General features: G+C 39.3%; 1 protein-coding gene and 1 long non-coding RNA gene across 9 annotated transcripts in view; one reads left to right on the top strand and one right to left on the bottom strand.

The window, feature by feature from the left end:
- Positions 1 to 9,234, bottom strand: part of Mef2a (myocyte enhancer factor 2A) — a 147,506-nt gene extending 138,272 nt beyond the window's left edge. For 5 of the 8 annotated variants that reach the window (XM_078051255.1, XM_040275969.2, XM_040275971.2 and 2 more), the window contains exon 1: positions 9,098 to 9,234. The gene's annotated coding sequence lies outside the window, so the exon portion shown is untranslated. Of the gene's footprint in view, positions 1 to 9,033 lie in introns of all 8 variants that reach the window. The other 3 variants (XM_021722865.3, XM_021722864.3, XM_078051254.1) reach the window with 3 other exon arrangements.
- Positions 9,235 to 9,852: 618 nt separating this feature from the next.
- Positions 9,853 to 11,488, top strand: LOC144378028 (uncharacterized). Its single transcript, XR_013439484.1, has 2 exons — positions 9,853 to 10,694; positions 11,234 to 11,488. It is a non-coding gene; the product is annotated as an uncharacterized LOC144378028 (long non-coding RNA).
- Positions 11,489 to 12,659: the final 1,171 nt, after the last annotated feature.

Here is a 12,659-nt window from a genome sequence, read left to right as displayed (position 1 = left end):
TAATGAAAATTAGGTATAGCAAATGTAACAAAGAGTTTAAAAGGATCTAGATATTACCTCATTTTATAATTAAAGTGATGCCCAAGAAGCTTATTATTTGCAAAAGAACAAAACACTATAAAACAGCAATGCCAAGATTAGACATTTTGATGTTCTTTAATTACATACTTTAATCTCAAGAATGAGGCTATTTAAATTTTAAAGCTGCAAAACTTTTTTATTTCATCTAAAAATGGAGTACAGGAACTGCCAATTTAAACATAAAAGTTTCCACAAAATTAGTTAAAATGTTGTAACAAACATAACAATACTTAACTATGGTATAAGAGCAATAAAGATAACATAAAGTCATTATTATTATTATTATTATACATTATAAATAAGATATGACTATCAACCATATTCAAGGCACTATGGAACTAAGTATGTAAAGAACTATAAAATAAGATTCCTACTCCTTAGAAACTTAAAATGTTTTGGAAAACAAGACACAAGGAGTGCAGAATCAAGTAAAAGTAGTTAATTAAGTTTATTAACACTTTCAAAGAAAAACACTTTCTCCTAACAAGTTTTGGGAGCTTAAAGAGAAATTACAAATTACCATTTGAGGAATCAACATAAAATTTCTTAAAGTGAGAGACTGAAAGGACCTTGAAACAATGCAATTCCAGGAAATTCCAGTATCAACAGCATACATTAATGTGGAACATCAAAATATTGATAGGTAGTAGAGAAAAACCTACTTATTAAAAAAAAGAATCTATGAATTCATATTGGTAACAAAATAAGCAAACGAGAATGCCATTAGAAGAGAATGCCAACTAAATAACACAGAAGAAATGACAGAAAAACACCATTCTGCAACCACTGTAATAATAACTGATTCAAGTAAGAATCACCATTGAAGGCTAAACCCATTATGTGAATATTTTAGGGTGGATAAATATTTACACAGTCTCAAAGTGTCTCCCAAAGATTATTCAATAACAACAAACAAGATGATAACACCCATTATAAGGGAGAAAACTGAAAGGAAAACTTTGAGTGATCCAAATAAATACTACCAACATGGTTAAAGTGACATCATACTGCCTGCTGATGTGATGAACTAAAGATATATCATCATTTACATGGGATTCCTGCCAAAAAGGCATAACCTGAATGTAATTATAAATCAGCAAAGGAACAAATCCAAACTGACATTCTACAAAACTTTTAAAAGGCCTGTACTCTTCAAAACTATTAATGTCAGGAAAAAAACAAAAAAGTTTGGAAGAACTGTTTCAGATTTAAAGAATATAAGAACTATGACTATGAAAATGCAACATATACTATTAGAATGGAAAAAAATACTAAAGACTATTATTGGCACAACTGGATAAATTTCAATATAAACTGTACAAAATAATAATATTGAGTTTCTTGAATACACATACTGGGAATATATAAGAATATGGCATTGTTCTTATGAGATACTATTATGACTATAAAGAAAATAAGAAACTAAAATGTAATAAAGATGATTACAACAGGAAAAAGAAAAAAGGGAGGGGAAAAAAGGAGATCTAAATAGTAGACTCCTGATACCACATTTTAATGATACACTCAATGATCCTATATGTTTAATATGTTGTTGCCTTGTTAGCAACATACACAGTACATTAATGCAGCATTTCCAGCCATCTGTAATGTTGCTCCTTAGATGATGTGCATCTGACTTTTACTGAATAAATGTACATCTTTAGAATACTCCAGAAGATGTAATCAAGGAGCTTCAAACAGTAAATAAAATAAAATTATCTGTCTCGAGACTCTGAGGTCACTCTGAAATATAAAAAATAATAAAACAAATGTTATTGAGTCTAGGTAACAAGTATACAGGAGTTCATTATACTACTCCTGTAATTTTCCCTAAATTTCAATTTCTTAAAAAAAAAGTGTTCTGTCAATATTAAAACTTTACTATGGGAAAATTAAGCCATTTCTGAAAGGAAAAGAATACACAAACCAATCTTAATTCCTAGCTTCTCTCCCCTTCCCATCACAATCCATGTCATCAAATTAGGTTTAACAGCAAACAGAAAGGTTTTCAGTATCAGAATATTTTGCTAAAGTAATCCCAAACTCGCAAATGAGATATGCTCCAAAAGTCCATTTGTAAATTAACTATTTGAATGTAGAATGATTTTCTACTATTACAAATGATAGTTAGGTTCCTAATTCGGCCACAGAAGCTCTTCAATAAACCATCATTAGCAATACAGCTGAATAAGTAGCATATTTCGTGCACACTGTGTTAAGTCATACCAAGTTTCCCCTGACTTGTAATCTTTCTGAAATAACTAATAATAAGTTGGGTGGATAAATATAAGGAGGAAATAAAGACTGGGGGTGGGGAGTTTTGGTCAGTGAGGTACAATAGGAATATATATTTCAAAGTGGAAATATAGCTCTCAGACAGGATGGCTACTCACTGCCTAGCAAAAAGGCAAAATGAAATCTCAGGAACTGCCATTGATCCTCAAATCCTCAATCCTCTCAGATTTCTTCCTTTATAATGCTGATGATAAGGTATTAAAATTCATATACAATGTAGAAGGCAAGACTTATAATCAAGAAAAATATGATTTTTAAAGTCTGATCTGGGAAAACTAGTCAATTGCTAGTTATTTCAACTGATTTGATAACTTTCACTTACTTTAACATTTACTGAGAATTCACTTAGTGTCATGCACTATGATTGGCTGGTGTGTACTTAGTGTATCAGAACAGCAAGCTGGTTCCTGACATAGGAGCTTAACCTAGCAACATCAATTCTAATACCCTAAATACTCTAAAATGGGATTTATTCTCCAAATAATGTACACATCTAGGGCTCTTGAAACACCCAAGAGAGGAAAAACTTTGAAGAGGATAAAACTAGAATCTCATATGGGATGCCATTTGAGCTAGGACTTAAAGTTAAGTAGTTCAGGAAGTATATGAGCAAGGAAGCATTCCAATCAGTGGGGGGGGGGGGGGAGGACATGAGCAAAGATTCAAATATTTACTGTCTTCCACAGTGTGCTGTTAATGCCTAGGGATACAGCTGTGAACAAGACAGACAAGGCTTCTGCCTTCATGGAGTTTACATTCACATTATGAGAAAAATCATAAATAAGCAATAACTAAACAAACCAGTTAAGTACAAATTATGTAAGTTTAAAAACAAAGTATATAAGAAATAATGTGTAAGAAAGTAAACTAATGGAGTATAACAACAGACTGGATGGGGTCACAGTAGGCTTCTAGGAAGTCAAGTTTGGGCCAAGATCCAATGTGTATGACCGAACCAATCATATGAAAGCTGTCCCAAGCAGGTATTACAAAAAAAAGTACAAAAGGTCCTACAAGAGGAAAGGACATAGAGAACTGAAGGAGCACAGAAAGGCGCTTGTGGTTGGTATTCAATGAATGACAGGAAGAATGACAAGAAGAAAAATCTTTCAGGCCTTAAGCCACAAAAAGGGGTATAGGCTTTATTTTTAGAGGAATATCAAGTCACTGAAAGATTTTAAAGAGAGAAATAATACCTAATTTAAGCTCTTAAAATAATCCCTAGAGCTACTGTGTGAGAAAGAATTTGGGTGAAATAAGAACCAAGAAGCCCACTTAGGAGGCTATTGCAGTAATTCACCCAAGAGATAATGATAGCTTAAAACAAAGAAGTGGCAGTAAAGACCAAGAGCAGCAGGATAAATTGGGAAGATATAACAGGACTTGAGGAGGGATTGAGTTTGAGAAAAAAGGAAAGAATAAGTAATAACATGAGTTTTTAGTTTTGAATATTGTCATTTACTGAGATAGGGAAGGCCAGCAAAGGCAGAAGGGTTTGGCATGGGAAGGCTGCAGAAGAGGAAAAATTAGCTCTATCTTAGCCATATGATTAATATGTTTAAGATTCCAACTATATGTACAAGTGGATATTAAGCTCAAGAGAATTCAGGGCTAGGGAAATAAAAGTTGAAGGCATCAGCATGAAAATACATGGAAAGACAGGTTGGATTCACATTATGACATGAGCTATGGACTAATATTTACAAAGGCTGTAATGGTGACAGTTACAATAGCAGGGAAATCACTGCATGCTATACGGTCACTGTGCTTTGCAATATACATCTCATTTAATCCTCTCAAGAACTCTATGAACTAGGTAATGTTATCACTATTTTATACACTGATTCTCAAAGAACCTGACAAAAAAACTGAGAATAAATAGAGTGATTATTTTCACTTAACAGTTTGATTTTTAGAGGCCAATCTCTTATCCCTTCCATTAGGGCCTGTTGATCTCTCATGCCTTCAAAGTTTTTTTTGTTTTGTGTTGTTTTGTTTTAAGAAGAAATGACATGTAGACATCAATTTTAGAAATAACAATTTCAATCTCTTATATAGATGGACTGCTGGTGGGTGATGGTAAAAGGTGAGAGAGGCAAACTCAGTATTACTCAATGCAAGAGCACCTTGTTTTAATAAGGCCCCAAAGTTACAAGTTATCCTACCAGGTCAAAAAAAGAAGCAGCTCTTTATTTCAAGGAAAACAAATCATACCTCAAATGAATCCAAGTCAACCTGCATGCTGCTGTTAACAAAAGTGACCAGGTAAAAAGATCTAGCTCATGCCCAATAAATTCACCACCCACTATTAAAAACATTGTGTGTACCTTTGTTCATATTGCATTTTTTTAAATTCCTAGTTTTATTTTTGTAAGAAAATAAAATATTAACTCAAGACAACCATAGAAAGGTGTCTTATTAGAAGTCTGATTAATTAATGAGTGTTTCTCACCCAAAGTAACAATTCCTCTGGCTTTCTGCATCATCAGTTATTAAAGTGATGAAGTAAATTACCCATCATCATATATCAATGTCCAAATGGGGTAATCTACCTCACATCCAGGTTAACTTTTTTAGCCTGTGCTTATGATTTCATCTTCAGTAACAACTAAGACAATATTAAATAATATTAAATTCAGTAAATATCAATTAAATTAGTAATCATCAAAATTTATAATAAAACATCTCTAGCCAACATATATCCTATACTATGCACAGTACTAATTAAAAAATGGGTGTATAGTCTTAATTATAAAAAAATGGACAAAGGCTCCATTTATTAAAGGATACACAGATGAAGTTATACATAAATCAAACAATTTAGTTTCATAGACCAGATGAAATGAAGTATAAAAAAATTCTAAATCACCTACAAAATAAATTATTTTTAAATATACTTAATCAAAACATTTTTCTAATTTCAAACTTTAAATACCACATCTGAAGACAGCTCTCAGAAAACTTCTAAGCGACATAATTTACTAAAGAGTAGGCCAACTATTTATATTTAACTCTAATTTTTTTAATTTTTTAATTTTTTTTAAGACATGCCACAGACTGGCAAACAATATTGCAAGTCATGTTTTGTTGGGCGGGGGGGTATAGATGGACAGTGTGCCTTTATTTTGTTTGTTTATTTTAATGCGGTGCTAAGGATCGAACCCAGTGCTTCTTCTAGCCTCTTACCTCTAACTAAAAAAAAAAAAAAAATAGGGGGAGCTTATGGAAATTAGAAACAAACTGTGATTGTAGATCCAAAATCTAAACATTTTATGTATTATCTAACAAGAAATTTAAGACATTGAGATATTTTATCCAAAAGAAATATATAAGCATTCTCCTGTATTAATATATAAAACACTAAACATCTATACTGGACACTTGGCAAAGAATTCAGGGACCATCTTCATAGGAAGGAAGAGATGAAAGCAAAGAAGGATGGAGGGAGATAAGGCAATATGCATTTTTGTATAGTAAGACTTAGGCAGAGCTAGGAACTAGAAACTTTTACACCCATTAACTCATTTAAATTCTAAAGCAAGTAGTGTATTGTCTTCCCATTTTACAGAGGTATTTCATAACTCTGTCAGTAGTGAAGCTAGTATCTGATTCAAGATCTGACTACAAAATCGAATAGTCTTCCATTATGAGGGCTTGCAAATCAGCATGACATATTAAAGAACCTCTAACATGAGGTTATCTAACTGAAAAACTGATTCGATTTCCATATTTAAACTTCTCTTATTATTTCAACAATGCAAAAGAGAAGGCACTCAATTCTCAATTTACCAAGACCACTCAGATTTTCTTTTTAATCTAGGAAAAAAGTAATGGTGATTATTTTCAAACCACAAAGCAGTATTCTCCTTGCCCCTTCACTGATAAAACTTACACTAGACTTTGAAACATCCACATGTTCCATGAATATATCTTTCAAACCAATAAAAGGGATATATGATCTGAATATAAGACAGACTACTTGAAATTGAAAGGCCTCCAGGATCCATGGCCATCATCACTGTATACATTAAATTCCTCTTGCCAAACTAAAAGCAGTAAAAGGAGAAGAAAAAAATGGCTTTCCAAAATTGACAAGCATGTTACTTTCCACTAACAAATTTCCTAAATCAAAAACATAGGTTCCCTCTTCCTAAATCAAAACATAAAATCTAGTGAGAAGATTTGACTAGACTACATCAAACTTCAAAATTATGTTCTAATAAACATTTTTATAATTACTTAACCATCCTCAGAATATTAGTTAAATATTTCTCTTTGGTAGTCATAATTAACGACACTACTATTAACTGAATATCAATAAACTGCATTGCACTATAAATGGAAAATACAAAGCTATAATGAAATTGCTCTGAAAAATATAGCACTGCCATTTGAGACAACTCAAATTTTTAAAGGACATTTCCAATTACACTTACCCATGCCCCCAAATAATTTTTGTCACACATAGCCACATGGACACATAAAATATTCTACACAGTTAGCAAGGCCCTAAACAACTTGGCAAGACCCTGTCTCAAAATATTAAAAAAGGGCTAGGGATGTGGCTCAGTGGTTAAGTGCCCCTAAGTTTAATTCCCCTACTGGGGGTAAAAACACAAACAAAAAACCTTTTACACAGATGAAAACTATTCTGGAACTAATTTAACATGGTGACATTACAATTATTATCTTTGAGACTCAATAAGCTATTTCCTTTCCTCTAAACACCCACTAATAATGTAATTTTAAAAAACACGACAAGTTAAGTTTAACTTTAACACCTTTTTCCTAACATGAAAAGGGCCATAATTTTATATGTAACTATAGTGTGAATTAAATAGGTAAGCAAAAAAATTGTGTTCAGAGAGGTTCACTATTACTTCATAAGCATTGACTGCTTTAGTAAATAAATATCACTTGGAAGCACTCTTAGAATTAAGAATCTACCTCCAAATTGCTAGTTGTACCTTTTCAGAAGACTTTCAATATTATAACATTATTATCTCCACTTTGCAACTATGTTTAATAAAATTAAAATAAAGGTGATTCCAGTGTCTATGAATGCGCTACCATATACAACAAATATTCATCTGTTTCATGTGACATACAGACATGTTTATAAACATGACATTTGTATAAACATAATATTTAATATAAACTATAAATTCTATAAAGCATTAGTAAAACACTTGACTCTCTAAAAATTGCCGTTTACAGAAGTAATGAATGAAGATAGACAACAAAACAAAAAAAAATACATACAAAAGCCATAATAGTACAATAGTTATTTTTATCCTCACTTCCTAAGTTCACATTATTTTTCTAAATGTCATTTTTGTATGTTTTTTAAAAAACTATTTTGTTTACCTTTTCCACAGACTGTTCAGTACTGCCAAGGTAACAAAGATTTTTAAACTGACAACTAGATACTTAGCAGTTGTCAAAACAACACAGCTGGATTCTTAAAGGGAAAGTACTCTTGTGTAATATATACCTAATTACAGCTTTAGAGAACCTCTGCTTTATATACTAACAGATGATACAAGACACAAGGGAAACATGCTGTGCTAAAAACTTGGAAAATGTTAGACAACATTTGTTTTAAAATACGTATACCATTGTTAACACATCACAGCAGGTCTTTCTAAAAGCAGAAACTGAATCCCAATCTCCCTAAAATACAGGTTCACACTATGATGTACTCAATCTACACACAGTTTCCCACTAAATCATGACAGGAGGCTCCTTTCACAGCTCCGAAATCTATTTCAGGTCTGAGCAACAATTTTACAGTTATATTTATTGGGTGGGGAAAAGCATTTTTTCCTAATTCAGAAATGCTCACCTTCCCCAAACTTATTTGAACTATCCTCTATTTTTAACCCTCAATGTTCAAAGACAGATGATACCGAATCAAAAGGCAAAGTTTCTACCACACACCATGATCCCGTGCTGGGACATATTTGAATGCCCCCTCGGTTTCCGCGACGCGACTCCCTAAGCTGTCGAATTCCGCACCCGCAGGTGCCCTCAACCCAGGCCCGCCCCAAATAAGGACCCCGACAGTGGCGCACACACACACACACACACACGCACGCACGCACAGTTCAGACCTAAATGTTTCTCCCTGTTAGACCAATGTCCTCCCAAAGCAGAAGCGGGGGAACTTCTTCCAAGTCCAACAACAGGGTAGGACGCGCCCCGCACGAAGGGGGTCAATCCCTTCGAAGAAATCCTCGGCCTCCAAGAATAAGAGAAAGAAACCGAGAGGCTCCGAGGCTCCCAAGGAACTCCTTCAACTTTCAAGAAGGCTACGTCCACCACAGCTCCCCGGACCCAGAGGCAGTGCGCGCTCCGGGAGGCTGCAAGCGTCGAACCCGCGCCCGCCCCGCAGCGCTCCTTCAGACACCCCCCCCCGGCCCGCCCTCTGGACACCCCGCCCCCACCTCGCCCCCGGGCGCCAAGCCACTCCTCAAGGACCCCCAACCCAAACACCACTCGCCTCCCCTCAGTACCTTACCTACCCAGCCGCCGCGCACCCGCAACCCCGATCCCCTCCCAGTAGCACAGAGGCTCGTCTGGGGGTCCCCGGAGCCCTGCGGGCGCCCCTCCTCGTCCGCGCTGCCCCACGCCCCAGAACCCTCACCCCAGCCCTACCTGGCCCCCTCACCAAGACACCGCCCCCTCCAGCACTGCCGGCTCCGCAGTCCGCGGCCCTCACCGTATCTCCGGCACAGCTGGCGAGCGTGCACACGCCGCAGCCCCGGCCCGCCACTGCACTCCGCGCCGCCCAGAGCCGCCTCCTTCAGCCCGGGACTCGCCGGGACATCGGCGCACGGATCCCCACACCGGGGCTATTTTTAGGAGACAGGCCTCGGCCAGACCGGAACTTGTTCCTTGCTGCGCGCGTGCGCACTCCGCCTTCCAGCTCGGTGTCCCTCCGCCAGCCTGGCCTTTTCCTTACTGCCCCTCGGCTCCCTCTCGTTTCTCCCTTAATATTTCTGTGGTAATTTCTCCTCTTGGTGCGTCCAGAGTACATAGAATGGGGAATACGGAGGTGCGGGCAAAAGAGTCCCACTATTTAGGAATGATCACTATTCCACAAGGACGTGAGGGGCGGACTATGTTTTTCCGGGTGGGTGAGGAGAAAGATCACCCGACACAGGAAGGAGATGACGGCGGTTTGGCGCCGGGGATACAGGCTGGAGCTCGCTTCCCTCAGAAGGACCGTGTTCTCCTGGAAGGGATACTGGTCACTTGATGAGGGCCTGGGCGCCTCCCAGGGCGGGGCGGCCCGGCAGCGTCGCGCCCGGCCACCCCCGCCTCCCCCGCCGCAGCCTCCCTGACCAGCCAGCAAGAGCCTTAACCCGCAGCGGTTCTAATGACGCGACGCGTGGCGAATCGCCGCGCGTGGCCCGCGGCTCCAGCCAACCCGGGGTGTCGGGGGCGGGGCGGGGTTCCTGAGGGCGGGGCGGGGCCCGGAGCGCAGGTCTGCATCCTTAGACCCTGCTGCCCCGCGGCTTTCTTCCGAACCGCTCAGAGCACCCCCACCCGCTCAGAGCACCCCCATCGGTGACAAACCTGGGGTCAAGGCCTACTCCCAGTCCTTGGGGCGCACTTGGCCTTCTCTTACGAGTGCTCGCCACGCACGCCTTTAGTGTGGTCAAGGTCGCACCTGTGCTGTTGCAGGAGCAGCGGGTGGTCAGTCTTACTGGGCAAGTACAATTGGATCAGGGCCCCTGGCACGCGGCACCTCGAGCCGAACCTGGGCCCCAAAGTAATAGAACTTATAGGGGCCTTAAAGGCACATTGAGTCTGGCTAGCCAAGCTCAGGTCTTCCAAGGAGAGAAGCAAACTGTTTGTCTTGATTATTAAGAATAGCTACTACGTCTTTAGTGATGAACATTTTTGCATATGTATCTCATGTAATCCTTACAACACCCCCATGAAGTAGATTTCAGTTTCTGTTCCCACTTTACAGATCAAGAAAGGGAAGTTGAAAAGGCAAGGTGAACTGCAGGGTCACTGAACTTAGGGGAAGGGCACTGAGGACTTGAGCACCTAACCAATCTGTACTGATTTTTCTGAGAGGGGCAAAGGAGATGTGCTTGGGAGCTGTTCATTTTGTGAGATTGTTGATTTTTGTCGAGAGAGATAATTAGGAGAGAAGCCATCGTTGGTCCTCTCACCCTGAAAGCTGCTCACCTCTGCATCTGCACCCAAAGGTGCTGGTGGAATAGACACAAAGCAAGGTGCTTATTTTCATTTGAAGATGAGATATTCAATCCTGCATACAGCACTTGAAAACAGTGATTGAGGTGAGTGAACAGATGTGCAGAGGCTGTGGGTTGAGGAACTGGGAAGTTCCAAAGGAAGCTGGAGGCTGCTGGCTTCCTCCCTCAAGGACTACAAGGCAATGTGCTGGGGAGAGCCCAACACAAAAGCAGCACATACAAACCAGATACTGGAAAATAAGCCTGACGCTCTCTTGGGAACCCCACAAGGATGGTCACTAGGGCCCACAACATGGGAACCCTACAAGGGTGTTCACTTGAGCCAGTAACAGGGATTGCAGGGAGGATTTTTAAAAACATTAGAATTTGGTGTAAATCAACAAGTCATGTGGATAGGCATTGTTTTTAACTTGCCAGAAGCTGCAAAGCCAACTGCATTTAACACCTTTGCTCCAAGAAAATAGGAAGAGTTATACTTTGCCTTCAAAGCCAAGGGTCTAAGATGAAAGACAATGGGAAATAATTCCCTCCTTTCCCTCCTGCCCTTCACCCTGGTAGAGAAAGAAGGGCAATGAGGACAGACTGTTCTAAAAGAGATTTCACTCTCTCATTGCTCCACCCAGGTCCTGCCCTTCCAGAAACTGAGCCTCCTGGGACACCAAAGACTCAGCGCAGATTGCCCACCCACCACCTATGCCAATGCTATTGGTCATCCTAGAATCCAGACAGGGAACTTGGCCATGAGTCCAGCCCAGGCATTGCATGCCTTAAGGAGAAGCTCTCTTCCCATCACTTCCTTCATAAAAAAGCCCTTGTCTAAGAATTGCTAGGAAAAGTGGGAAAGAAGAAGAAAGGGAAGAAGACGAAAAAAAAGGAAAGAGGAATAAGTTTAACAGTTCTGGAGCACATTGTAAAATACATTGTAGTATAAAATATATTAGCAGAACCCAATCAACAGTTATTTATAGTTAAAGTAACTAATTTTAGGAAGTCATCACATCCTCTTTTCAGATTCAAAAACCTGTTCCAGAAGTCCATTGTATCCAGCTAATTCCAGTGCTCAGCTTGGCACAGACCATATGCTAAGCACTTCTGTGTGCCATTGACTTGGAAGGAAATTCTGAGGAGCAGCACATGTTAGTTCCCTACACTCTGTCTGGCCTCCTTAAAGGTGCTCTGGTACTGGTATCTGAACCTCAAGAGCTCCATGTTGCACTAGATGCTAGGATACAGAAGAGGAAGAACAGCCATTTTTCCTTCAAAAGTGCAGATACGGAGGAAGACAGAGCTTAAAATATAATCCAGCTTGACAGTCAACTTCAGAGGGTCTTCCTCAGGTACCAGAGAGCACAGGTTATGAATATCTAAAGAAGGAAGGGAATTTTGGAAGGCTTTCTAAAGGAAACAATGTTCACAGTTGGTCTAGAAAACCTCCTAGTAGGATGCAAAAGGATTATTCTCATTAGGTTTTGATGTGAAGAATAAAACCCAAGCTCCCTAGGAAGCAGACATCCCTGACTACACAGTCACCCTCTTCTTCACCTCTTCCTGTCCATCACTTCACTGTCTTCATTCAGAATGCTGAGAAGCTTCTTTGTGCACATCAGATGTTTCCTCTTGTTTCCAGGCCAAACTCCTTTGTATCCATCAAGCCTCCACTTACAGGCACATTTCTCAAAAGGCATTCTCTAAGAGAGTGCTTTGGTGTAAGCATGTCTTTATGTATGTCTGTCTCCTCCCTTGCAGAGACAGATCCTTAACAAGAATTGTGATGTGCTTCATATTATATTTACAGTGTCTAGAATGGAGCCTGGCATGGAGTACAATCAAATAAGTGTTTGCTAAACATTTAGAAACAGGCTTTTGGCAGAGGGAGTGCTACATACAGGGGCCTCTGGGTGTGGCTCAAGAGAGAACCCATCACTAGCAGAGCATACCCCGAATGTGGATGGTGTGCGATAAAGTGGAGTGAAGTAAGGTTAGAAGAGTGTTTAGGAGATGAAACAGAGCCTAACATGTTGGCCATTTGCAGGCAAGGCTGTTTGTCTT

Source organism: Ictidomys tridecemlineatus, chromosome 5 (assembly GCF_052094955.1).
Source record: "Ictidomys tridecemlineatus isolate mIctTri1 chromosome 5, mIctTri1.hap1, whole genome shotgun sequence".
Classification (NCBI taxonomy): Eukaryota; Metazoa; Chordata; class Mammalia; order Rodentia; family Sciuridae; genus Ictidomys; species Ictidomys tridecemlineatus.
The sequence above is the reverse complement of the archived record's forward strand: the minus strand, read 5'-3'. Positions and strand labels throughout refer to the sequence as shown.